Raw genomic sequence first — 26944 nt, 5'->3', positions numbered from 1 at the left:
TAAGTCTTCCTGCAACAGGAGGAAGTTTCCGGGAGATAGAATGGTGTCCGGGAGACCAGCTTCTTCAGATTCTGCGAACATTCGGGATAGGGCATCTGGTTTAGTATTTTTTGACCCAGGTCTGTAGGTTATGTGAAAGCAGAATCTCGCAAAGAACAATGCCCACCTAGCTTGACGTGGCCTCAGGCGTTTTGCTGTCCTTAAGTATTCCAGGTTCTTATGATCTGTAAAAATAAGAATAGGATGAGCTGCCCCTTCCAGAAGATATCCCCACTCCTCCAGTGCTGCCTTAATCGCTAGGAGTTCACGATCCCCTACATCGTAATTCCTCTCGGCTGGAGAGAGTTTACGGGAAAAAAACGCAACTGGATGCAGAAGGCCCTTGGTTCCTTGGTGCTGGGAGAGTACTGCCCCTACTGCCGTTTCTGAGGCATCAACCTCCAGGACATATGGTAGAACCGGGTCAGGATGCTTAAGAATGGATGCTGACGTGAATAATTGTTTGAGGTTTTCAAAGGCAGACTGGGCCTCAGCAGTCCAGGAGAACCTGTTGCCCTTTTTGGTTAATTGGGTAATAGGGGAAATGATGGTTGAAAATCCTCTAATGAATCTTCGATAGAAGTTTTCAAAACCAATGAAACGTTGGATTCCTTTTTTATCAGTGGGAGCAGGCCAGTCTAGAATCGCAGCAACCTTCTGAGGGTCCATCTCTATGCCTCCGGTAGAAATTATCAGTCCCAGGAACTGGATGCTCAACCGCTCAAACTCACACTTCTCTGGTTTGGCGTATAGACCATGTTGTCGAAGACGAGTTAGCACCTTCCTTACATGTTCCCTGTGAATCTCCAAAGAAGAAGAGAATATCAAAATGTCGAGCCTGCAGCCACGGCATCCCCAAGATGATAGGAAACAAGGGTGAGGCGATGACATCAAGACATAAGAGTTCTTTATGGCAGGAAGCAATGATGACAGGTACTGGTATGGTCTCCTGTGAGACTAGTCCGGATTTAATAGCGGATCCGTCCGCAAGGTGAACAGAAAGCTTCCGAGTCTTGGGTTGCAGAGGGATCTGATGCTTGGCAGAAAAGGTTTGGTCAATAAAGCAACTACAGGCTCCTGAGTCAATGATAGCTGGAACCTGAATAACTCTTCCTGGGAACTGTAATAGAACAGAGATATTTAGATGAGAAGAGTTGTTAAGCTGAGTGAAAGGCCTGGGAGAGGAGATAGACAGGCACTTACGGAGTTTGGCAGGACAGTTCCTCACGTAATGACCTGGTTCCCCGCAGTACATACACAGATTATTCAGACGCCTGCGTTGGCGTTCTTCCTGGGTGAGCGAGGGTCGGAGTAGGCCGAGCTGCATAGGTTCAGCGAAATCACCAGCAGATCCTGAATTCTCAACGAGAGCGGGACCAGGAGGACTGGGGACCCGAGGAAGCATCCATACAGGGCGATAAACTCCGGTAGACCTCTCAGACCTGCGCTCCCTTAACCTCCGATCGATCTGAATAGAGAGCTTGATGAGATCGTCCAGGGAATGTGGCACTCCAACTCTGGCAAGTTCATCCTTTAGGGATTCTGAGAGTCCCATACGAAACTGGTAACGGAGAGCTGCGTTATTCCAATTTGTATCTGCACTCCAACGTCTGAAATCAGAGACATATTCCTCGACCATTCTGCGGCCTTGTTGGAGAGAATAAAGCGCAGTTTCTGCAGTGGCGGTGCGTTGAGGGTCTTCATAAATCTGGGCCATGTCCTCAAAGAAGGAGGATAGAGTATTAAGGGAAGTAGCCTTCTGTTCCAATAGGCGGTGGGCCCATGACTGGGGCTCACCCAGTAGCAAGGAAACCACGAATCCAACCTTTGTGGTTTCCAATGAAAAGGTGCGAGGCTGTAGGGCAAAGTACAGTTCACAAGCAGTGCGGAAGGCTCTAAATTTGCTGCGGTCACCAGAGAATCTTTCTGGGATAGCCACTCTGGGTTCTGGAGGTAACATCACAACTGATGGAGGCTCAGGGTTTCCGGTGGAGGATGAGGAAGCAGCACTGGGAGCGGAGGTAGTAGAGGAGAGGGATAGGACCTGTTCCTCCAGTTGAACATAAACTTCCTGTAAGCTCTTCACAGCCTGTGTAAGGCCAGCCAAGTGTTGGCAAAGTTCATCCATGGGAGAGGTTCCTCGCTCAGGCTCAGACATGGCTGTCTCGTACTATCACGTACCTGGCGGGTGGAGCCTGAATATGCTGAGGAAGGCCTCTCTTACACCTCTGACTCGGGGCCCCTGGTAGTGTAAACAGGAGGCGCAGGAGTACAGAGTCGCACGAGTGCCAGATGGCGTGCTGGTGCTGGTTAATAGCAGAGTAGGATGTCAGGTGGCCACAGAACTCCAGTGGAGAGAAGGCAGCGGGTGTGACTGGGAGCTTCCAGGAACTGAAAGTAAGCAGAGTTAAACAAGCCGGGTCATACACAAGATCAGATTAAATCGTTGGAGCAGAAGGATGGTCAAGGTCAAGCCAAGGTCGATGCAGGCAGAAGGCAGGGGTGGTCAAAAGCAAGCCGGGTTGGTATTTCACAGGAGACAGGTAGCAGATGCAGGAACAAACAGGGGAAGCTGAAGACGAGACAGCACTGAACCTGTGTGCTGATCCAGCTTAAATAGTGCTGTTCCTTGATGAGAAGGGTGGAGCCAGGATTAGCCTGTGGGTTTAACTAATCCTCTGCCAGAGCTTTCCTGACAGACCGGAGAGTTTCTAATTCCTTTTCAGATAGGGGGAAGATCCTTCCAAAAGGGATCTCTCCCTTTGGGAGAAGCTCAATGGGGCAGTCGTAGGGCCTGTGAGGGGGTAAGAACATCAGCTTTCTTCTTGTCGAAAACATCCTTAAAGTCCCGGTAAGCTGCAGGAATGTCTTCGGAGGAGTCTGAGGCCGGCTGGATGGCTAGGCAAGTGGCTGGAGCTTGGGATTTGGAAGGGAAGCAATGATCCAGGCAGTATTTGGATGAGAAGGAAATCCTCTTCTTAATACAATCAATCTGTGGATTGTGGGCTTGAAGCCATGGTAGGCCTAGGATGACCGGGAATAAGGGAGAGGACAGTACATCGAAGCGGAGGAGCTCTTGATGACCCGAGTCCGTGGTAGTAAGGACCGGGTAGGTCTCCCTGGTCACGGGTCCGGAACTAGGCAGGGATCCGTCGGCCAGGAAAACTTGAAGCTGTTGCCCCTTGGCTTGCAGGGGTACCCCTAGCTTCGCAGCTAGTGTACAATCCAGGAAGCAACTGCAAGCTCCGGAATCAATAATTGCCGTGAGCTGGATCCTCTCTTCTGCTACCTGTAGGGAGACAGGAAGGATAAGGTGAGCAGGGGATGGCTCAGAGACCTGACAGTTCGGGACAGACCGTGAACAGCACTTACTAGGCCTCACAGGGCAATTGCGGAGGAAGTGGCCGGAAGCTCCACAGTATAGACAGAGGTTCGCCTGGCGGCGGCGTTGTCTCTCTTCTGGGGTCAGGGAGGAACGAATGAGCCCAATTTGCATAGGTTCCCCGTCTGCAGGGGCATTGGCAGCTGGTCCTGAAAGAGGAGAGGCCATAAATGGGACCTTTAGCATGACCCACGTGGCTCGAGACCCTTGAAGGCGTTCTGAGCGTCGCTCCCGCAGACGCCTATCCATTTGGATGGCAAGAGCGATTAGATCCTCTAAGGATGCAGGTGTTTCTACCCGAGCCAGCTCGTCTTTTAAAGCTTCCGAGAGGCCATGACGGTACTGGTATTTCAATGCTGCCACGTTCCAGTCTGTGTCGGCTGCCCATCTACGGAAGTCTACCGTATAGTCCTCGGCGGGGCGTTTGTTTTGCTGGAGGGCATGCAGGGCCGACTCTGCCGTGACCGTACGCTGGGGATCCTCGTATAATTGGGCCATAGCCTCAAAGAAAGAGTTTGTGGAATTCAGGATTGGACTCTTCTGTTCCAAGAAATTGTGTGCCCAAGTCTGAGGTTCTTCGGCCAGTAGGGAAATTATGAATCCCACCTTGACGGACTCAGAGGAGAAGGTCCTAGGTTGAAGGGCTAGGTATAATAAACAAGCATTTCTGAAGGCCCTAAATTTCCTACGCTCCCCACGGAAGCGTTCTGGCGTGGGCACCCGTGGTTCCGGGGGCGGAGCTGAAGCCGAATGGCTGGAGCTAGCTTGGTCCGGTTGGGCCACATCCGGCAGCGAGCTAGTGGTTGGCTGATTCGGGACAGGTGGAGGAGAAGGGCCGGCCATGTTGAGTACTCGACCCTCTAGAAGTACCCATCTTGTAGCCTTTGCACAGCTTGGATCAGGGCTGAAACCTGCTGGCATAGGGCCTTGAGCTGGGAAGCACCTCTGTGGGCCTCTGACATGGCTGGTTTATGCTGTCAGTTACCTTGGTGAAGGCCGAAGTACTGAGAGGGCTTCCTTTGCAGCTCGGTGCGGATCACCCCTGGAGGTGGAACAGGAGATGACACGTCCCAAGGAGCACTGGATGCGGGTGGATTCCGTATGATGAATGGTATGGTGTGGACTCACAGGACTGTTTTCAGAGGATCTAAAGATGCTTGAAACAAGAGACAAAAGGTAAATGCCAGGCCGAGGGTCATACACAGTGAATCAGTCTGAGGAAATGGAGGTACAGAGGGGTAAGACAAGGAGAGAGTCCGTGGAATCCAGGCCAAGGTCGGTACACAGAATATCCAGCAGAGGTATGGTTCAGGCAAAGAGTGGTCAAGCAAGCCGAGGTCAAACAAGGAGAAGTGCAGATGGGTCAAGGAGCAAGCCGGGTCAAAAGCAGGAACGCAGATAAACAACAGGTCACGGGTACTAGAGCTGATGATAAACCAGCACTGAAGCACAGCCAGAGAGCGCCTTTTATAGGGCCAGGGCTGGGGAGAAGGGCATGGTGACACACCTGCTCTGCCTCCAGCGTTCTATTGTTGCTGAATGGTAATTCCTTTCCTGACAACCATGACCTGTGACATGCCTATACCATGACTTGTGACATGCCTATACCATGACTTGTGACATGCCTGTACCATGACCTGTGACATGCCTGTACCATGACCTGTGACATGCCTGTACCATGACCTGTGACATGCCTGTACCATGACCTGTGCCATACCTGAACCATGACCTGTGACATGCCTGTACCATGACCTGTGCCATGCCTGTACCATGACCTGTGACGTGCCTGTACCATGACCTGTGACATGTCTGTACCATGACCGGTGACATGCCTGTACCATGACCTGTGCCATGCCTGTATCATGACCTGTGCCATGCCTGTACCATGACCTGTGCCATGCCTGTACCATAACCTGTACCATGACCTGTACCATGACCTGTGACATAACCTGTGACATGCCTGTACCATGACCTGTGCCATGCCTGTACCATGACCCGTGACATGCCTGTGACATGCCTGTACCATGCCTGTACCATGACCTGTGACATGCCTGTACCATGACCTGTGACATGCCTGTGCCATGACCTGTGCCATGCCTGTACCATGACCTGTGCCATGCTTGTACTATGACCTGTGACATGCCTGTACCATGACCTGTGCCATGCCTATACCATGACCTGTGCCATGCCTTTACCATGACCTGTGCTATGCCTATACCATCACCTGTGCCATGCCTATACCATCATCTGTGCCATGCCTGTACCATGACCTCAAAGTCACACAATTTTTTAACGCGTTTTTTGCCGCAAAGCAATACCTATTACATTTTTCTTTTTGCGCCCCCCCCAAAAATTTTGAGCACCAGCCGCCACTGAGTTCAACCCATGTGAGCTCATGTTTGCGGCCTGAACAGCCCGCCACCAACTTGTGTATACAGTGAACACCTATTGTACCTCTAGCCATCATATACTATGTTCTTTACTGTCAGTTCAACCCATGTGAGCTCATGTTTGCGGCCTAAACAGCCCGCCACCAACTTGTGTATACTGTTAACGCCTACTGTACCTCTAGCCATCATATACTACGTTCTTTGCTGTCAGTTCAACCCATGTGAGCTCATTTTTGCGGCCTATACAGCCCGCCACCAACTTGTGTATACTGTGAACGCCTACTGTACCTCTAGCCATCATATACTACGTTCTTTGCTGTCAGTTCAAACCATGTGAGCTAATTTTTGGAGCCTATCTGAGTATACTTTTACAAGTGTATTTGTGTCCTGCAACAATATTGCCTCTTTTGCTGAGTGAAGTCTGATACACATAGTGCCAAACTCACTGGCCAATTTTTTGAACAACTGTTGTGATAAACCAGTGGCCCCCCAATACCACATATTGACGTGGGGTGTAATCTGAGTATACTTTCATAAGTGTATTTGTGTCCTGCAACAATATTGCCTCTTTTGCTGAGTGAAGTCTGCTACACACAGTGCCAATGCCAAACTCGCTGGCCAATTTTTTGAACAACTGGTGTGATAAACCAGTGGCCCCCCCAATACCACATATTGAAGTGGGGTGTTATCTGAGTATACTTTTACAAGTGTATTTGTGTCCTGCAACAATATTGCCTCTTTTGCTGAGTGAAGTCCGATAAACACAGTGCCAAACTCACTGGCCAATTTTTTGAACAACTGGTGTGATAGACCAGTGGCCCCCCAATAGCACATATTGAAAGGGTGTGTTATTTAACAGTATACTTTTCTAAGATTGTATTTTAGTCCTGCAAAAATGTGGCCTCTTTTGCTGTGTTAACTGTGCTACACACATTGACAACAGATACTGGCCAATTATTTGTAGAACTGGTGTGATAAACCTGTGGCCCCCCAATAACACAGATTGAAGCGGGGTGTTATCTACACAGACGCATGGTCTAGCAAACACGGGCAGGGAAGGTATATCACTTTTACTGCCCACTGGGTGAACCTTCTGACGGCCGTTAAGCATGCAACCCATGGCACCCGTGTAGATTTAGTTGTACCGCCACGGATTGCAAGCAGGCTTGCCTCTTCTTCTCCTTCTCCTCCATCCTCCCTCTCCTCCTCGGCTGACTCCTCCTCTTCTGCTGCTACGTCTCTTCTCCTGCACTGCCCAAGATCCCCAGGACCTATTCCACATGCCAGGTGAGTGGTTGCCATGCTGTGCTGTGTCTGTTGTGCCTGGAAGCCAAGAGCCATACTGGTCCTGCACTCCTTTCAGCTTTGCGTTCACAGGCAGATCAGTGGCTGACACCGCTGAATTTGTCAGTTGGTAAAGTGGTGTGCGACAACGGTGCCAATCTGCTGAGCGCGCTGAAACAGGGCAAAATAACACACGTGCCATGCATGGCACATGTCCTAAACTTGGTGGTGCAGCGATTCGTTGCCAAATACCCTGGGGTCCAGGACGTCTTGCGGCAGGCCAGGAAAATCTCGGGCCATTTCCGAAGATCTTACACAGCCATGGCTCGCCTTGCTGAGATTCAGCGGCGAAACAACCTGCCCCCCAGGCGTCTTATTTGTGACTGGCCGACGCGATGGAACTCAACGTTGCATATGCTCGATAGGCTGCTCCAGCAGAAATGTGCAGTTAATGACTACCTGTTCGAACTCGGCGGCAGGGCAGGTTCTGGGGAGCTTGGGTTTTTTTCACCTCGCCAGTGGCTGCTCATGCGGGACACATGCAGACTTCTGCGGCCATTCGATGAGATCACCAAACTGGTCAGTCACGGCCAGGGCGCCGTAAGTGACATCATACCTTACAACTTCTTTCTGGCGCGTGCATTGCCTCGTGTAATTGATCAAGCCATCGAGGAGCAGGAAGATCAGAAAGTCGCAATGTTGAACGAATTCCAAGGGGGTGCTACTCCATCTGAGACAAATCAACAGCAGGAGTCTGAAGAGGAGTCAGAGGAGGAGGATGGTGCTGGGGGGATGAGGAGGAGCAAGAAGAGCATGCTTTAAACCTTTCTGGGATCCCTGGTGTTATCCATGGATGGGGGGAGGAGAACGAGGATGACATTATCCTGGATGATGAGCTGGAAGCAGGCCACTATACCGCTTCTAGTTTAGTGGGAATGGGGGCCTACATGCTGCAGTGTTTTAAGGGGGACCCCCGTATAAAACGCATAAAGGCCAAGGACCATGTACTGGGTGGCAACGTACTTAGACCCCCGGTACAAACACAAAATGGCGGAAATGTTACCACAATCACAGAGGGCGGTCAGAATGCAGCACTTCTAGGCCTTGCTGCGGGAAATGCTGCATTCTGCTTTTCCATGCGCTGGCAGAGGAATTTCCAGTCACAGAGAGACAGTTGCGGGTAGCAATCCAACAGCGCCTGCAAGAAGAGGGCAGTTGGAAGATGTCTTGGTCACTTCAGATATGAGATCCTTCTTGTAGCCGAACCATCGACAGCTGTACTCCGGATCCAGCATGAGGGAACGCCTAGACCGACAGGTGTCCGACTACATCGGGTTAACGGCCGATGTGGACGCTCTGAGGAGTGATGAACCCCTGGACTACTGGGTGGGCAGGCTTGACCTCTGGCCAGAGCTTGCACAATTTGCAATGGAAATGTTGGCTTGCCCCCCATCCAGTGTCCTGTCCGAAAGGACGTTCAGCGCAGCAGGGGGGATCGTGACCGATAAGCGCACTCGCCTAGCTCATGACAGTGTAGACTACCTCACATTTATAAAAATGAATGAGGCATGGATCTCTGAGGAATTCAACACATGTGACCAGTAGACCAGGTTTCATCGAAATTCCTCCACCCACAACAATTCCTGGTTCTTGGCTTCACTACATACAGTGGTATAAAAAGCATTTCATGTCCATTGAATTGCAAATTTTTGGGGCCTTTCAGGGCCGACAATTATTTTTTCTGTGAATGCCTAATGTACCTCCAGCCACCAAATACTAAGTTCTTTACTGTCAGTTCAAACCATGTGAGCTAATTTTTGGAGCCTATACAGGCCGACACTTACAGTTCTGTGTACTGTGAACGCCTACCGTACCTCTAGCCATCAAAAACTACGTTTTTTGCTGTCAGTTCAAAGCATGTGAGCTAATTTTGGAGCCTATACAGGCCGAAACTTACGCGGTTCTGTGTACTGTGAACGCCTACCGTACCTCTAACCATCAAAAACTATGTTTTTTGCTGTCAGTTCAAATCATGTGAGCTAATTTTTGGAGCCTATACAGGCCGACACTTACAGTTCTGTGTACTGTGAACACCTACCATACCTCTAGCCATCAAAAACTAAGTTTTTTGCTGTCAGTTCAAACCATGTGAGCTAATTTTTGCAGCCTATACAGGCCGACACTTACTTCTGTATACTGTGTGAATGCCTAATGTACCTTCAGCCACAGAATACTACGTACTTAGCTGTCAGGTAAACCAATGTGGGCTAATGTTTGGGGCCTGGAATGGGCGACACTTACTTCTGTATCCTGTGAATGCCTAATGTACCTTCAGCCACAGAATACTACATTCTTAGCTGTCAGGTAAACCCATGTGGGCTATTTTTTGGTGCCTTTTATGGCTGACACTTACTTCTGTTAACTGTGAATGCCTAATGTACCTTCAGCCACAGAATACTACGTTCTTTGCTGTCAGGTAAACGCATGTGGGTTAATTTTTGGGGCCTGGAATGGCCGACACTTACTTCTTTATCCTGTGAATGCCTAATTTTTCAGACTGGAAATGAAAAACAATGGGTCTGTAAAGGTTCCGCCAAATTGTGGAATGGATGCGGACCCATTTTACAGATGTGTGAATGGACCCTATATGTATTAGACAATGTATTTACCGGCTGCTGTCAGTTCTGGCTGATTTATGAAAAAAAAATATATATTTTTTGCTGTAAAAAAAAATTAAAAAATGTAGGGCAACTTTTTCAATTGCAATACTTCTGTTATGACATTGTTCATGTGCTGGGACTATTTGTGCACAGCTAGTATGTCTTTTGTGGCTGCAAATATGATATAAAGGTTTTTAAAGTTCGCTTCCCATTAAAGTCAATGGGGCCCGCCGCGAACTCGCGGTTCACTGACTTTTGAGAAAATTTGCGGCTGGCGTTCGCGAACCGCCCCGACCGATGTTCGTCCATCACTATTCAGCACATCTTTCCCACCTTTTGTGTGGACCATGGCAGTGGAGGTATTGTGCACAGTACTCATGAGACAAACATCCTTGTCTCACCATCGCATTGCCATCATCTTACCCTTCTGCCAGGCAACCATTTCTCCGGTTTTGAGTTTTTTCTTGGCAAACATAGATGGCATGTCACGTCGGTTAGGCCTAACGGTACCATATGCATCAGTCTTGTTTTGTAGCAAAACCTCATACAGTTCCGGAGACGTGTAGAAATTGTCCATGGTCACACAATATCCCTGATTCAGTAATGGCTCCAGCAGTGTAAGGACAGATGATGTGGCCATAGCATAGCCGCTGTACCTGGGGTTGAACTTCGTGCCTTTACCGGTGTAAATGACTGAATTCCAGATATACCCAGTGGATGACTCGCAGAGCATGTAGGATTTGATGCCAAACCGCGCTCTTTTGGAAGCAATGTACTGTATCCAGCTTAGGCGTCCCTTGTAGGCCATCAAACTTTCATCCACACTGACGTCCCTTTCTGGCACATAGGTCCACTGGAAATTGGTCACAATAATTTGCCATACCTCCCAGATTTTTTTTAGTTTGGGCGCAGGATGTGTGGCCTCATCAAATTGTTCATTTTTTGTGAAGTGGAAATACTTCATGATGAGGGAAAACCGGTGTTCTGACATCACGGTGTCAAAAAACAGAGTGGCCAGTAACTTGTTGGTGGTCCAGTACCATTTCCGGAATGGTTTCCCCACCACCCCCTGAAGAATGATGAGTCCCAGAAACTGCCAGATGTCCTCTTTGGTCACCGGTTCCCACTTTCTGCTTCTGGAAAACCTGGCATGCAGCATAACAGATTGCTGCTCTTGGTAACGATTTGTCTCCGTGACAATTTTTTCAATTACCTCCTCAGTGAGGAATAATTGCAGGTATGCCAGAGGGTCGTCACGCTCAACATCTACCTTCATCCCAGGTGATCCAGTGAACAGGAATCTTGGGGGTGCTACCTTGTCCGTATCACAGTCAATAGAGCACCAAGTGCGCACATCGCTGAGGTCAGGTGCAGGATCATCGCCGTTGTCACTTGCCAGATCAGTGTCAGACAAATAATCTCCCCACGACTCACTATCGCTCAGTTCTGCAAGCACCTCCGTGTCACTGTCACTCAACTGGTCCAAAAGCGCTTTTGTAGTAAAGTGGCGCTTTTTTGATACCATGTTATAAATATTTTATGGGCACAAATGACAGTAAAGTGGCAGGCAAGGGGCACTGTAAAGTGATCAAGTGTCAGATCTGAGGTAATACAGTGTAATCCTCTTATATTACAATGTATCACCTCTTTTATGTGTGTCATTTTTATGTTTACACTTTTTGAATTTCCCGCCCAGTTCCGGTCCAATGCACCGCTGCTGCTCGCAGGGAACAGAACCAGGAAGTCAGGTCCTGGCCGGCGCTCATAGCGAAGGACATCGCTGGATCGCCATGAGAAGGTAAGGGGACTCCGCTGGCAGCTCTGCAATGTTATCCTGACTCGGGATTACCGCTCCTGGCAGTAAAAATTAACCCAGAGTCACGCTCGGGAATACCGCCAAGAAGGTTAAACCTTCTTTTTTTTTTGTCAGACGGGGCTCCTGTGTCCTGGTTAAGGGCTCTTATGTTTAGCCTTGGGTTATTTTCCCCACCCCTCATTTTCCTTTTGGCACTGCTTTTTGGACGTCCCACTAGTTACGATTTTTTTTGTTAAATATAATTTTTATTAAGGCCGGGAAGGGCTGCACCAAACTATTGCATCAATAATAAGCAAATGTGACATACTGTAGTTGTATGTTATCTGATTGTAGTTCTCATTGATGATATTACTGTTAAACTTCTAAAATATGTACTGCATTGGTAAGTGTGCTAATGAGAAAAGGAACATTTTTGGCACTGCTCTTCTTCCCCATTTTCTTAAGAAAAAAGGAGGGGAAGAAAAATAGGTAAAGGGGGGAAGAGAAAATAAAATGGGGGGGGGGGGGGGGAAGAGATGATGGCATGTCAGGTTTGTAGAAGTTCTCGTTCTATACGATTAAACCAGAAAAGGCTATGGGCTCAAAATCTCTTTTCCCTCCTTGGAGAGAATAAACAAATTCCAAGGCCTCCAAATCTTGTTGTATTGTTCACTTTTATGCTGAGCTGTAAGCACCAAGTCCTCCACTGATGACCACTACCTTATGTAGCCAGTCTGCAATAGTTGGTGGGAATTGCTTCTTTCAACAAAGGGGAATGCAAGACTTGGCGGCATTCAACAGGTGACGAACAATGGACTGTTTATATAGAGTTTTGCAGGTATGTTGGATGCATGTAATAAGAAAAAGGCTGGGTTGTCAGGGATCTTATATTCTGTGAATTTCTGAGTTATTTTCCGTACCTGCTTCAGAAAATGAGACAATCTAGGGCAGAACCAGAAAATATGAAGTAGTGTTCCCCCGCTCTCCTGGTGTCTCCTACAATGGTCTGTTGTATAAGGATAGTATTTATGTAGTATGTAGGGGTGAGATACCACCTTGTTAAGATTTTAAAGTTATTTTCTCAGATTTTTGTGCATATAGATGATTTGAGTATGTGTTGTATTTGAGATATTGTGAAACTCAGTTTCCCATGTTTTCAACCATGGTAACTTGGGTGGTTCGGAGGGGGTATGAAGTAGTTTGTACATTTCAGATAAAATCAGTGGAAGAATTTCATCCTACCCCTCCCTCCCTAGCACTGCCACTCACCCCCCCCCTCCTTAGCTCTGCCACTCACCCTGCCCCCCCTTCCCTAGCACTGCCACTCACCCCGCCCCCCCTTCCCTAGCACTGCCACTCATCCCGCCCCCCACCCCCCCTCCCTAGCACTGCCACTCATCCCACACCCCCTCCTTAGCACTGACACTCACCCCGCCCCCCTCCCTAGCTCTGCCACTCATCCCACCGCTCCCTCCCTAGCACTGCCTCTCATCCCCCCTCCTTAGCACTGCCACTCATCTCCCCCCTAGCACTACCACTAATCCCCTCCCTAGCACTGCCCTGCATCCCCCCTCCCAAGTACTGCCACTCATCCCCTCCTAGCACTGCCACTCATCCCCCCTCTCCCTCCCTAGCACTGCCACTCATCCCCCCTCTCCCTCCCCAGCACTGCCACTCATCTCCCCCCTTCCTCCCTAGCACTACCGCTCATCACACCCCTCCCTCCGTCCCTAGCTCTGCCACTCCCCCCCCTAGCACTGCCACTCATCCAGCCCCCCTCCCTAGCACTGCCACTCATCCCACACCCCCTCCTTAGCACTGCCACTCACCCTGCCCCCCCTAGCTCTGCCACTCATCCCACCGCTCCCACCCTAGCACTGCCCCTCATCCCACCCCCCTCCCTAGCACTGCCACTCATCCCGCCCCCTCCCTAGTCCCTAGCACTGCCACTCATATAGCACCCTCCCTCCCTAGCACTGCCACTCATCCCACATCCCCTCCCTAGCACTGCCACTAACCCTGCCCCCCCTTCCTAGCACTGCCATTCACCACGCCCCCCCTCTAGCACTGGTACTCACCCCGCCCCCCTCCCCAACACTGCCACTCACCCCGCCCCCACCCCCTCCCTAGCATTGCCACTCATCCCGCCCCCACCCCCCTCCCTAGCAATGCCACTTTTCACACCCCCCACCCCCCTTCCCTAGCACTCACTCATCCCACCCCCCTTCCCTAGCACTCACTCATACCACCCCCCCTCCCTAGCACTGCCACTCATCCTGCCCCCCACGCCCCCTCCCTAGCACTGCCACTCATCCCGCCACCCACGTCCCCTCCCTAGCACTGCCACTAACCCTGCCCCCCCTCTTTAGCACTGCCACTCACCCTGCCCCCCCCCACCCTAGCTCTGCCACTCATCCCGCTGCTCCTTCCCTAGCACTGTCACTCATCCCACCCCCCCCTCCCTAGTACTGCCACTCATCCCACCCCCCCTCCCTAGTACTGCCACTCATCCCACCCCCCTCCCTAGCACTGCCACTCATCTCACCCCCCCTCCCTAGCACTACCACTTAACCCGCCCCCCCTCCTTAGCACTGCCACTCATCACCCTCCCCCCCACCAGCACTGCCACTCATTCCATCCTCCCTGCCCCATCAGCACTGCCACTCATCCCATCTCCCCCTGCCCCATCAGCACTGCCACTCATCCCGCCCCCTCCCTAGTCCCTAGCACTGCCACTCGTATAGCACCCTCCCTCCCTAGCACTGCCACTCATCCCACATCCCCTCCCTAGCACTGCCACTAACCCTGCCCCCCCTTCCTAGCACTGCCATTCACCACGCCCCCCCTCTAGCACTGGTACTCACCCCGCCCCCCTCCCCAACACTGCCACTCACCCCGCCCCCTCCCTAGCATTGCCACTCATCCCGCCCCCACCCCACCCCCTCCCTAGCTCTGCCACTTTTCCCACCCCCCTTCCCTAGCACTCACTCATCCCACCCCCCCGCCACTCACCCCTCCACCCCCAGCACTGGCACTCACCCCACCCCCCCTCCCCAACACTGCCACTCACCCCACCCCCCCTCCCTAGCATTGCCACTCATCCCGCCCCCACCCCCCTCCCTAGCACTGCCACTCATCCCCCCACCCACCCCCCCTCTTTAGCACTGCCACTCACCCTGCCCCCCCACCCTAGCTCTGCCACTCATCCCGCTGCTCCTTCCCTAGCACTGTCACTCATCCCACCCCCCCTCCCTAGTACTGCCACTCATCCCACCCCCCTCCCTAGTACTGCCACTCATCCCACCCCCCCTCCCTAGTACTGTCACTCATCCCACCCCCCTCCCTAGCACTACCACTTACCCCGCCCCCCCTCCTTAGCACTGCCACTCATCACCCTCCCCCCCCCCACCAGCACTGCCACTCATCCCATTCCCCCTGCCCCATCAGCACTGCCACTCATCCCATCTCCCCCTGCCCCATCAGCACTGCCACTCATCCCATCCCCCCCCCACCAGCACTGCCACTCATCCCATCTCCCCCCCCCACCAGCACTGCCACTCATCCCATCCCCCCCTGCCCCACCAGTACTGCCACTCATCCCATCTCCCCCCCCCCACCAGCACTGCCACTCATCCCATCTTCCCCCCCCCCGCCAGCACTGCCACTCATCCCATCCCCCCACCAGCACTGCCACTCATACCATCTCCCCCCCACCAGCACTGCCACTCATCCCCCACCACCACTGCCACTCATCCCATCCCTCCAGCAGAGGCTCCAGGGTTCCCATGCAGCCCCCTGTACACCTGAATAGGAGGGGTGGCATATAGAGGAACCAATCCCCTTCATTTTCCTCCTGCAGCCTTTTAGCTGCAGGAGGAAAATGACAGAGTGGAGGGATGCCTGCAGAGGCTGCGAGTACTCCTGAGGAGAGCGGGACGCTGGCAATGTGGACTGCGGAACACAGAGTTCATCACATTGGATGAGAGAGATCCGATTTAAAGTATTTGCTGTACTACTAGAGCCAGAGCGGGTCTGCAAAGCAGTTTAGCAGAAGCCCACACTAGTTCTAACAGTTGCCACAGGACACTGCAGTGCTGAATAGTGCGTGGTGGATCAGAAGGCCTTATCCCTCCTTTTTAGTTCTAGATTGGCTACCAGGTGTGGAGTGCGGGGACTTGCAAGGCCTTGCTCATTCAGAAGACTCTTGTAAATCTAACTTAAAGAGGGCCCCCTATAGGATACAGAGTGCACTCTGATATATATATAGTCTGGCTTTAGTATATTAGAGTCACTGAGTTTAGTTGGTAATAGTTTGAGGTTACATTTTATCATTGATTTGTGGTCACTCTCGCATTGCATCCGAAAAGTATTGTATTGACAGACTACTAATACATTAATCTTCCATTATATAATAATATATATATGATGGGATTGTCATTTTAGACCCTGAGTGCTGAATCTCATCCAGTCCTAGGTTGAGGATTCAGGATCTCTTTTATCATTGATCTTTTGTATTGAATGTTTTATTGAAACTGTGCATTTTACTAAACTCAAGTTAAAGATAAGTAAATCTGATTCTTTACCGCAATCTGGTAGTGTCTAATTATTCAGAATGTCAGAACCGATAGTGTCAAGTGGGTTGGAGAACACTCAGGGCAACAGAAGTGAGGAGGATGTGTGTGTACTTAGCCACTCCCAAGGGGGCAGGGCTACAATAATATGGCACTCAAATATCTTTCAGTGATAAATTAAAAACACATATAGTTGCCACCAATGAGTGTTATGCAACAAGCCATCACATATTGTGCATGTGATTTAACTCACTGTGACTCAAGCCACCATGGGAATCACCTAAATATGACCGAAGTACACCTCTTACACACATAAATCCCCAAAAATATATATAAATTTACATAATGATATAAAACCTTAAAAATCATCTATCTGAAATAAAAAAAAAGTAAATCAAAATCCACATTGAGTCCTAGTGGAGTCAAAACTTTTGTTTTGTATTTCCAAAAGGACTCTCTGTGGCTCAACTGGTGGATGAAGTTCCCACCCCTCCAATGGTGGGTCACCTTTTCTATTCCCCAGAATTTAAGTCTGCTTGGATTCTTCTGATGACACAATTTAAAATGCCTAGATACACTGTAAGTAACCAGACCTTTTCTGATATTATTGACATGCTCGCCTACTCTTATGTGCAGAGCGTGGGATGTCCGTCCAACATATTGTAATCCGCACTCGCACTCGAGCATGTATACAACTCCTTGTGTGGTACATGTAATGAGGTTCTCTATTTTATAGGCTTTACTAGTTACTGTTGAAACAAACTCTTTTCTTAATGTTTTTCCTGCAACTTTTGCATGTGGCACACTTGCCACAGGCATAAAAGCCTGCTAGAAAGGAAAAAAGACAATTGTTCTTTACTTTGGGGGGGGGGGGGAGGGGGGTCAACAACCCCAGGTGCGATTTTATCCCGTAAGGACAGAGCTTTTTTTACAAACAAATCTCGGCTACTCTGGGAAAGATGGACCAAGGATCCTATCCTTCCTAAAGCCTAGTACACACGCAAAGATTATCGGCCGACCGATCATCCGTCTTTTGTCCAGAGTGGTGTTTTGTTGGTTGGAATGTGCCTAGACTGCACACGAATTTTCTCGCCCAACAAAATTCTACTTCTGAAGTGATGTCATGTGTTGGTTTGCTTTCTTTGTGTTCTTTCTTCTCTGAGCATGCCCAGTCTTGCTCATTCGATTTTTCCCTGTTGAAATCTGTACTGACTGCACGAAAATCGGCCGTGTTTTGACGGCGGACAACAATTTTATAGCCTGCACACCAGATTTTTTTCGGCCGAAAAATCGGAGTCGGTTGTCGGAAGCATCATACTAACAAGCCAAAAATCGGCAGATCGGTCGTCTGACAAAAATTCCCTGCCGATTTTCGACGCGTGTGTACGAGGCTTAAGAATACCCCAGTGTCTCTTGATGATACGTTCAACTTTTTTAAAATTGGATGTTATAATCTAAAATGATACGAAACTCATTATTAACCTCTGATGACTTTTCCTTATTAAGTATTGATTGTCTATCCTGCTCTCTCACTCGATTCCCTTTCAATATCTTCCCTCTGATATCCCTTTTGGAGAAACCTCTCAGCTAACACCACAGACTGTGAAGTAAAATCAGCATCAGTGGTGCAGTTGCATCTTAAAAGCATGAACTGCCCCAGAGGAATGTTGCGCAGCCACAGTCTGTGGTGGCAGCTGTCAAGAAGGATATCTTTGGTTGGTTTGAAGTGGTTACGTGTCTTAAAATGACCATCCTGTTTATAGATCTCTAAGTCGAGGAATACAATCTTCTCCATATTGATGTTTCATGTAAGGGAAATGTTCTTGTTGTTGTTATCCATCTTATTCATAAATGCCTGAAGGCTAGTCATATCTCCCTCCCAGATCATAAGCAGATCGTCAATGTAGCGCCTATAGAATAGCAGCTGAGGGGGCGGGTCACAAAAGATGGTGTCTTCCTCCCAGTGGGCCATGAATAAATTGGCCACACTGGGAGCAAACCTCGCCCCCATTGCTACCCCTCTTGATTGTAGATAAAAAGTGTGGTCAAACCAAAATAATTTCTACACAAGCAGAAGTTAAGATCTTTATATAGAAACTTTTTATGTCTCCCGGAGAGGTCAGAGTCAGCCAAGGCCCACTTCACAGCTTGAAGAGCGTCTGTGTGTCCAATGATCGTGTATAAAGATCCGATGTCTGCCGTGATCAATATACTTGAGGGAGGACAGGGTATTCAAAATTTTGATAACATGTTTCGTGTCTTTGAGAAGCGATTTAGATTTAGTTTTCCGCACCTCAGGCTGGAGGAAATAATCTATATACTGCCCAAGCCTGGCCGAAACGGAATCAATCCTGTTTATGATTGGACGGCCAGTGGGAATTCTAGCACTTTTATGCACTTTGGGAAGGCAATATATAATGGCTGTTTTGCAGAATAGAGGATCTAGATACAATGTCTCCTTATGACTAAGAACACCTTTTAGCTCTTCTTTAGTGATCAAAGAATGTAGCTCTTCTTTATAACGTAACACGGGGTTCCTTGGGAGAGTTTGGTAGGTATCCTAATTACTAAGGAGCCTAGATATCTCCTCTCTATAATAGGTCCTATTTAGGACCACTAGGCCCCCACCCTTATCTGCAGGACAGATGACAATGCCACTGCATTTTTCTAGAGATAGTATACCCCTCTTAATTTGTTTGGAATCAAAAGCTTTTTTGATCTTAAGCTTCTCTAGGTCATTACACACCATGTTCTTAAACACCTCAAGATACTTTACGTTCCAGACCTGGAGGGTTAAAGGTTGACCTATTTCTAGGGTTTGGATGGGGCTGGGTCTTTTGAGTTTTTCATCCACCTCTGCATCCCCTCTGTCTTTTCTTTTTTTGGCTCTGTTGTCGGGGTTTTGATTCAACCAGTTGAGATTCCCTCTCCACGCAAAATCCTACACAGGGGTTCTCGGGGTGATATTTATAGCCATGCAGAGCAATTTGATGCAGTGTGCAGCGTATTTTCTGAGCACTGACAGGCTGACCCCCTACCCCTTCAACCTCTGCAGCAATGCTGGCAGCAGTCATATGTCTGTTTCCCAAAGACAACTTCAGGATATGACGCTGAGCATGTGCTTTCAACTTCTTTGTTCTGAGTGGAACCTGTCCTGTTAAATCGCTATATGGTTTTGGCCACCATGCTGCAGCTCAATTTTAGGGTCTTGGCAATCTTCTTATAGCCTAGGCCATCTTTATGTAGAGCAACAATTCATTTTTTCAGATTCTCAGAGAGTTCTTTGCCATGAGGTGCCATGTTGAACTTCCAGTGACCAGTAGGAGAGAGTGAGAGCGATAACACCAAAGTTAACACACCTGTTCCCCATTCACATCTGAGAACTTGTAACACTAACAAGTAGCATGACACCGGGGAGGGAAAATGACTAATTGGGCCCAATTTGGACATTTTCACTTAGGGGTGTACTCACTTTAGTTGCCAGCGGTTTAGACATTAATGGCTGCGTGTTGATTTATGTTGAGGGGACAGCAAGTTTACAATGTTATACAAACTGTACACTCACTACTTTACATTGTAGCAAAGTGTAATTTCTTCAGTGTTGTCACATAAAAAGATATAATAAAATATTTACAAAAATGTGAGGGGTGTACTCACTTTTGTGAGATACTGTAGGTAAAGGACGGGGCCACCTGGTGACACACCTAACACTCACGGGTTGGTGATGTCACAATGGGCAGGGCCACCCGCTGACATTATTGGGTGACTCTGCCACCTAGCTATTTAAAAAATGTCAGACGGAGGAGCAGGCATTCAGCGGGGAGTGATTAAAGAGGCTGGAGGGTTTTATTTTGCTTTTTTCTGGTCCGATGGTGTAGGCGTGATTGGCGATAGATCTACAGCGGGGGACATTGTTTTTTTATTTTTAATAAAGGAAGTGTCAAAAACCTGTGTACTGTTTTTATTTATTTTTGACAATTTTTTGGGGGGGAACAAGTAGGGGTATAATGTACCCCATACTTATTGACATGGGGATCTGGGGGCCCCCTTGCTAAAGGAGGCTTAGAGATTCTGATAAGCCCCCCCTTACCGCAAACCCCCACAACAGCATATGTGGCTCACGCCACATATGCTGTCAAACAAATTCAGTGAGCCATTTAGGAGTGAGAGGGGGCAGGGCTGGGCCTCGGCTCCATGTTTGACTGGACACAGGGAGCTGCAGCTCAGCTCCGTTCCCCCATAGCAAGCTGCTTGCTATGGGGGCACTTAACAGGAGAAGGATCGGGGCCCCTCTGTGCAAAGCTATTATACAGAGCAGGTAAGTATGCCATGTTTGTTATTTTTAACAAAAAAAAAAAACAATCTTTCCAATCACTTGAAGTCAGAGGCAGCGGTGGTGGTGGGGTTCAGTCAGAGGCAGTGGTGGTGGTAGTCAGGGGGGTTCAGTCAGAGGCAGCGATGGTGGTGGTGAGTGGTTTAGTCAGAGGCAGTGGTGATGGTGACGGGTTTAGTCAGAGACAGCGGTGGTGGTGGTGGGGGAGTTCAGTTAGAGGCAGCGGTGATAGTGGTGGGGGGGTTCAGTCAGAGGCAGCGGTGGTAGTGGTGGGATTTCAGTCAAAGGCAGCGGTGTTGGTAGTGGGGGGGGGGTTCAGTCAGAGGTAGCTGTGGTGATTGGGTTCAGTCAGAGGCAATTGCGGTGGTGGGGGGGGAACTCAGTCAGAAGCAGCGGGGGTGGGGGGTTCAGTCAGAAGCAGTGGTTGTGGTGGTGGTGGGGGGTTCAGTCAGGAGCAGTGGTTGTGGCAGGGGGGTTCAAGCAGAGGCAGCGGTGGTGGTGTTTAGTCAGAGCGGTGGTGATGGGGGGGGGGGTTCAGTCAGAGACAGCGGTGGTAGTGAAGGGAGATGGTGGTGTTGAGGGGGGGGTTCAGTCTGAGGCAGCAGTGGTGGTGATAGGAGGGGATGGGACCAGTGGCACTGGCACTTACTTGCTCTCTGTATCAGACATGCCTCTAGTTATGTCTCTCCAAAAATAGGGACTTTTTGCACAGTGGAGAGCTCATCCCCCTTCACGCTATTGGCTGCTAGCTGGTCAGCTGACTTTCTCCTCCAGTTTCCGCCACCTGTCCCGACATGGTAGTGTCTGCAGCAATGGGGGAGCCGTGGAGAGAATGGTCAGGCAGTCCGTTGTGTGGGTATGGCAGTTAGTGCTGTTTTGACTCCCATCATTCTCAACAGCAACAGGTCCCCTTACAGTGGAATAAGCGGTGCCCCCCCCCCCCCCCACAGTAGAATAAGCGACTGGTGACAGGCCCCCCACAGTGGAATAAGCAGGGGGTGGGGAGGCCCCCCAGAGTGGCAGAACACCAGGGCTTGGTCGCAAGTACGAAGGTTGCAACCCTGGTAGTTCTGCCACTGATGCAGGTGCATTTATCTTGGAGCCAGAGCCAAAGTAAGGGTTTAGAGCCCCACTGTCCCAAGGGGATACGTACGTAAAGGGAGCAGTGAGAGGTGCTTGTTTGCACCATGCTGTCCAGTACAGACCAAGGCCTGAGCCTGGGAAAGTCCATGAGGACAGAGGAGCAGGGTGCTGTTAGGAAAGACAGCTAAGGTACAACGTCTGTGCATGAACACTGGAACCTGTTTGATGGTCAGGAGGCCCAAAAAGGTACTAATCAGAGCAGAAAGCTGACAAGAGAGCCAGTAATATGTTTTAGTTGTATTGATGGTGAGAACCCTCTGTGTGAGTAGACATACCTGTATGAAATTTTTGACATTCTTTTAATTCAAAGTGGGCAGGAAAAGCCTTGAAAACTACTTCTGTCATGGAGTAAACTCACTGTTTTGGCACTACCACTGTGTGCTAAAAAACCCCAACTTGTCACAATTGGTGGATTGATGCGTGCAAAGATGTCAGAGTTCCAGATTCTCCCATACCAAAAACTGTGAATTGCCAGAGACTGTTCTGAGATGCGAGAAAGACTGTTAAGGATGGAAGAGATTTGGCCTGAGCCAATCCTACACAAGCCAGAGAGTCTGCCAATGTGTGTGTCTGCTGTGGACTGTTGCAAGAGGCGTTTGGTCACACTGGAACAAGTGGAAAAAGAAAGCAAGCCATCATGCCAGGAGAAAGCAGATGAGAGTGGTTGCCCATGGCAATGAAAGAAAAATCTGTACTGCTGACTTCATACGGCTTATGTTTCCTTCTGAACATGTTATGGACTTTTTGGATGAGTTTACGATAATTTCTTCCTACAGAGGGTGGCTCAGAGGCCACTGGGCAGACTTGATGCAGCTTTTTCTGACAAAGAAGTACCAAGGCGTGTACTGTGACCGAGATGACTACAACAGGTACCAAGAAGCAGTCCAGTCAAGAAAGCGCTGGGAAAGTTTTGCACGGAGAATGTGGTGGAAGATGTTTGTGCAAAGGTGTCTGTTGTTGCCCCCAGGCACCCATGGAGAAAAGTTTGTTCAGCCTGCAGAGGGTGGCAGAGAGCACAAGCAAACCTATCTGGCTGGCAGGAAGTCTTGGAGAATCCAAGAAGGCTGCAATGTTGCCCTGTGGCAATGTGGGGGCATTAGCCTGTAAGAGGGCAGCAGAGAAGGGACAACATTACTGGGTACTAACTATAGGTAAAGTTGTTCCAAGGAATATCTGATTGCTTCTCGGGGGGGGGGGGGGGGGTTGCCTTCCTCTGGATCAACTGTGGGTAGAGGACTGTGTATATGGGATTGTATGATTTTTTTTTTCTCTTTTATTGGTTGAACTAGACTAGATGGACTTGTGTCTTTTTTAACCTGACTAACTATGTATATATAGGTGCACCTCAAAAAATTAGAATATCATCAAAAAGGTAATGTATTTCAGTAATTCAATTCAAAAAGTGAAACTCATTTATTATTTAGATTCATTAAACACTGAGTGAAATATTTTAAGCATTTCTTTCTTTTAATTTTGATTATGGCTTACAGCTAGTGAAAACCGAAAATTCAGTATTTTAGAAAATTAGATGTGCTTGGGCACGGAGGGTGCACTCCCATTGCTGGAAAAGGTAGAATATTCACAGAGGGGGCTATTGGATCATTCTCCGCTGGTGATAAGACTTACTGTGAGGCCCCAGGTGGGCCTGCGCAGGGCCCCATGGCATTTGAACGCCTTCTGGTTGAACCTTTTTCCAGCAGATAATGATATTCAGGCCAGTATCCTTTCTTATTTCTCTGTTAATAAACATTATGGGTGTGTGCTTTTGAGATGGGACAACTTTAAAAGCTTCTTTAGGGGTATTTTAATTGCTCATATTCGGGTTGTGCAGAATAATACTAAACATTATGAGGAACAAATGGGTCACTATCCCGGCGAGTTGGAGGAGAAATATATAGCCAACCCCACAGATGAGACACGAGATGCCTGGCTGTTGGCACAGGCGCTCTGGGTTTGGGAACTTAACTCTAAGGATGATAAGAAACGTTTCTTTAACAAAACTACTTTTTATGAGGAGGGGGAGCGGACGGGTCACCTTCTCTCATGCATTGTGGGGGTGCGCCCCTCGGCCCGGCCTATTGTGGCCCTACAGCTTTCGAGTGGGCGGGTGGTAAACACTCAAGAGAGCATTATGGCAGAGTTAGTTACCTTCTATACTGACTTGTACTCCTCCCGAGTGGCTTACACTTCGGAGGACTTACAGTTCTACTTGATCTCCCTCCCCAAGTTGACAGTGAGTCAGCGGAATGGATTGGAGACTCTCATAACTGTAGAGGAACTGCAGGAGGCCGTGGCTATGTTCCCCTGCTCCAAGGCCCCTGCCTATAGAGATATATCACCAGTACTCCGAGATCCTTCTCCCTAAAGTGCTAGAGGTCTTCAATGCAGCTAGGGAGTTGGATACTTTGCCTGACTCTATGGCCAGAGCTAGTATTGTACTACTTCTTAAGCCAGATAAACCAGCGACCGGTCCAGGATCCTATAGACCTATTTCACTCCTTCAGGCTGATGTGAACATTCGAGCGAAAGTTTTGACGCGGAGGGTGAATAAAATTATTACACATCTCATACACGAAGATCAAGCAGAATTTATGCCTAATAGGTCCACATCTGTCAATCTTAGGTGACTTTTTGTGGCTATGCAAACACCGCCGGACAACGGGGAAGGTCAAGCATTATTGTCCTTAGACGCTAATAAAGCGTTTGATAGCATGGAATGGGGCTACTTGTGGGCGGTGATGGAGAAATTTGGCTTTGGCCCGGTTTTTATGTCATGGGTGCGCTTGCTCTATTGTTTTCAGCAGGTCTCTATTAGGGAGGGGGCTAGAATTTCTTCCGCTTTTAGCTTGGGGAGGGGTATGAGACAGGGGTTCCCCCTGTCCCCGCGATTGTTCGCGTTGGCTATCAAACCCCTTGCGGCTAGCATCAGGGCTCGGGAATCTATAGGTGGCTTCCAATTTTGGTTATCAAAGACTTGTGGGAATCGCTGTTTCAGGGATTCCACCCATCCCTCTTCATCCCCTGATGGGATGGTCACGGTGTTGCAGGGGTTAATGGCGATGTCTGGCATGCCAAAGTGAGAAATCCAGTCTCTCCCAAAGAGAGGGGGTCCCCCGTGTTCTAGGATATATAATGGCATTCTCTTCATCTGACCCTTGTAGGATACCTGTACTTTCACGTACCCAAGTGGGTGGAGTATCTGCTTTGAGTATGTCTGCAGTTTGATTGGTGTTGGATGGACAGTTGTTCGGATCAGAAGTTTTCTCCATTGTTTCTGGGTGATAACTGAAACTGCTGCTCCTGTGTCTGTGTCATCTTGAGTTTCTTTCCTTCCACGGTTACCTCTACAGTCATTGCTGAGGGTGCTGAATGCATATGATGTATGTCCAATCTGTGGAGCACTTCCTCATCCTCTGATTCAGATGACGATGTATATCTTCCCACCATATATGCCTTTGTCGTGGTGTTCAGAGGTTGTTTATTTCGCACCTTCTTACTACGGCAGACTCGTTTCAGATGGCCTGCCTTACCACAATTATGACAGAGCTGATCCTTAAACCGGCAGACTTTGTGATCATGGTCTGTATTCCCACAACGGTAGCAAGCTGACTCCCGGTTTGGTGAGGGTCTATATTTACAGTTAGCTGCAGTTGGCTTGACTGCTGTTCTGAAAACTTCCTCTTTAACCTCTTCCCTTCTGCTCTGGGGGTTCAATGCCTCTGTATCTTTCACATCTCCACATTTCCATCACTGAAGCTATCTCAATTGCCTTTGTAAGGGTAAGATCTTTCTCTGTTAACAGTCTCTTTTGGCTAGACTCACTATTTAGTCCCATGACAAACTTATCACTCAGTGCAGTCGGTAAGTACTCCCCAAAAGAATACTTTGAGGCTAGTCTGCGAAGGGTGAGCACATAAGCCTTAATATCTTCACCCGGCTGCTGCTGCCGCTGATAGAACCGGAATCTTTCTGCAATCTCTAGTGGTTTAGGCTGGAAGTGATTCCCTAACAGTGTCAGGAGCTCTGCCAAAGTCTTAGTTGCTGGTTTTTCAGGGAAAAGGAGATCCCTAAGTGTGTCATATGTCCTAGCACCAACCAGTGTCAGAATTACTGCTACTTGCCTGCCGCCTGGGATGGCATTTGCACAGAAATACTGTTCCAGTCTCTCAATCCAGGAACTCCAGGTTGTCTGTTCTCCGTCAAATTCACTTAATGTCCCGATCAATGACATTTTCCTGCTGGGCTCTGTGGGGTTTGTATCCTCTGTGGATGGGGCCTGCTGGGGGTCAGTGACTCCTCGTGAGACCTCAGGTGATGGATAATGCGGCCTAGGTTCGTGCCTGGATGGCACTGAGAGCAGGAGGGCAAATGTGAGGCAGTCCGGGGGGAACAGAGAATGGTCAGGGCAGGTTGTTGCTTACCGGATCTCCGAAGCACCTCTGCGATCGGACTCCCGCCGTAGGAAAGGCCGCGGCTTCAGCCGGCGGCTAGGCCTCAGACCGGAGCTCCGCAAAACAGGGTCACCCACAAAAAATGAAGGCAGATGACGGTCCTGGGGGAGCGGGGGAGTCACCTGAAGGCAGTATGGGGCCCACTGAGGAGGTAAAATAGGAGGATGGAGGCCGATTGTCTTCTTGGAAGTGGAGCTGTCCTTGCTGGCTCCTGGTACCTCCAGCTTCCAGGCAAGCAGCAGGGGACAAGAGGTACCGTTGGAATCACGGGGACCCCCTGAGGAAGAAGATGACACCAGGTAAAAGATTCCGGCCGTGGAAAGGACCATATTAATGGATCAGGTGTGGGAGCTCCGTGAGGTGAGTCTTCTCACATGCCCTGGTCGGCCACGCCCCCCATGGTGTCACACTTTAACCACTTAAGCCCCGGAGGATTTGGCTGCTCAAAGACCAGGCCCTATTTTTGTGATTTGGCACTGCATGACTTTAATGGACAATTGCGCGGTTGTGCGATACTGTACCCAAATTAAATTGACGTCCTTTTTTTCTCACAAACAGAGCTTTCTTTTGGTAGTATTTGATCACCTGTGCGATTTTTATTTTTTGCCCTATAAACAAAAAAAGAGCGACAATTTTGAAAAAATAACAATATTTTTTACATTTTTTTTACATGAAATTCTCAAAAAAAATTTAAAAATCAAAATTTTTTTTACATTTTAGGCCAATTTGTTTTCTGCTACATATTTCTGGTAAAAAAAATCATAATAAGTGTATTTTGATTGGTTTGCACAAAAGTTATTGCGTTTACTAACTACGGCAAAGATTTATGTCATTTTTATTGTTTTTTTTTAACTAGTAATGGCGGCGATCTGCGATTTTTTTGTAGGACTGCGACA

The sequence above is a fragment of the Pelophylax lessonae genome, assembly GCF_965119305.1.
Source record: "Pelophylax lessonae genome assembly, chromosome: 13".
NCBI classification, from domain to species: Eukaryota; Metazoa; Chordata; class Amphibia; order Anura; family Ranidae; genus Pelophylax; species Pelophylax lessonae.
This window is presented reverse-complemented; position numbering follows the sequence as displayed.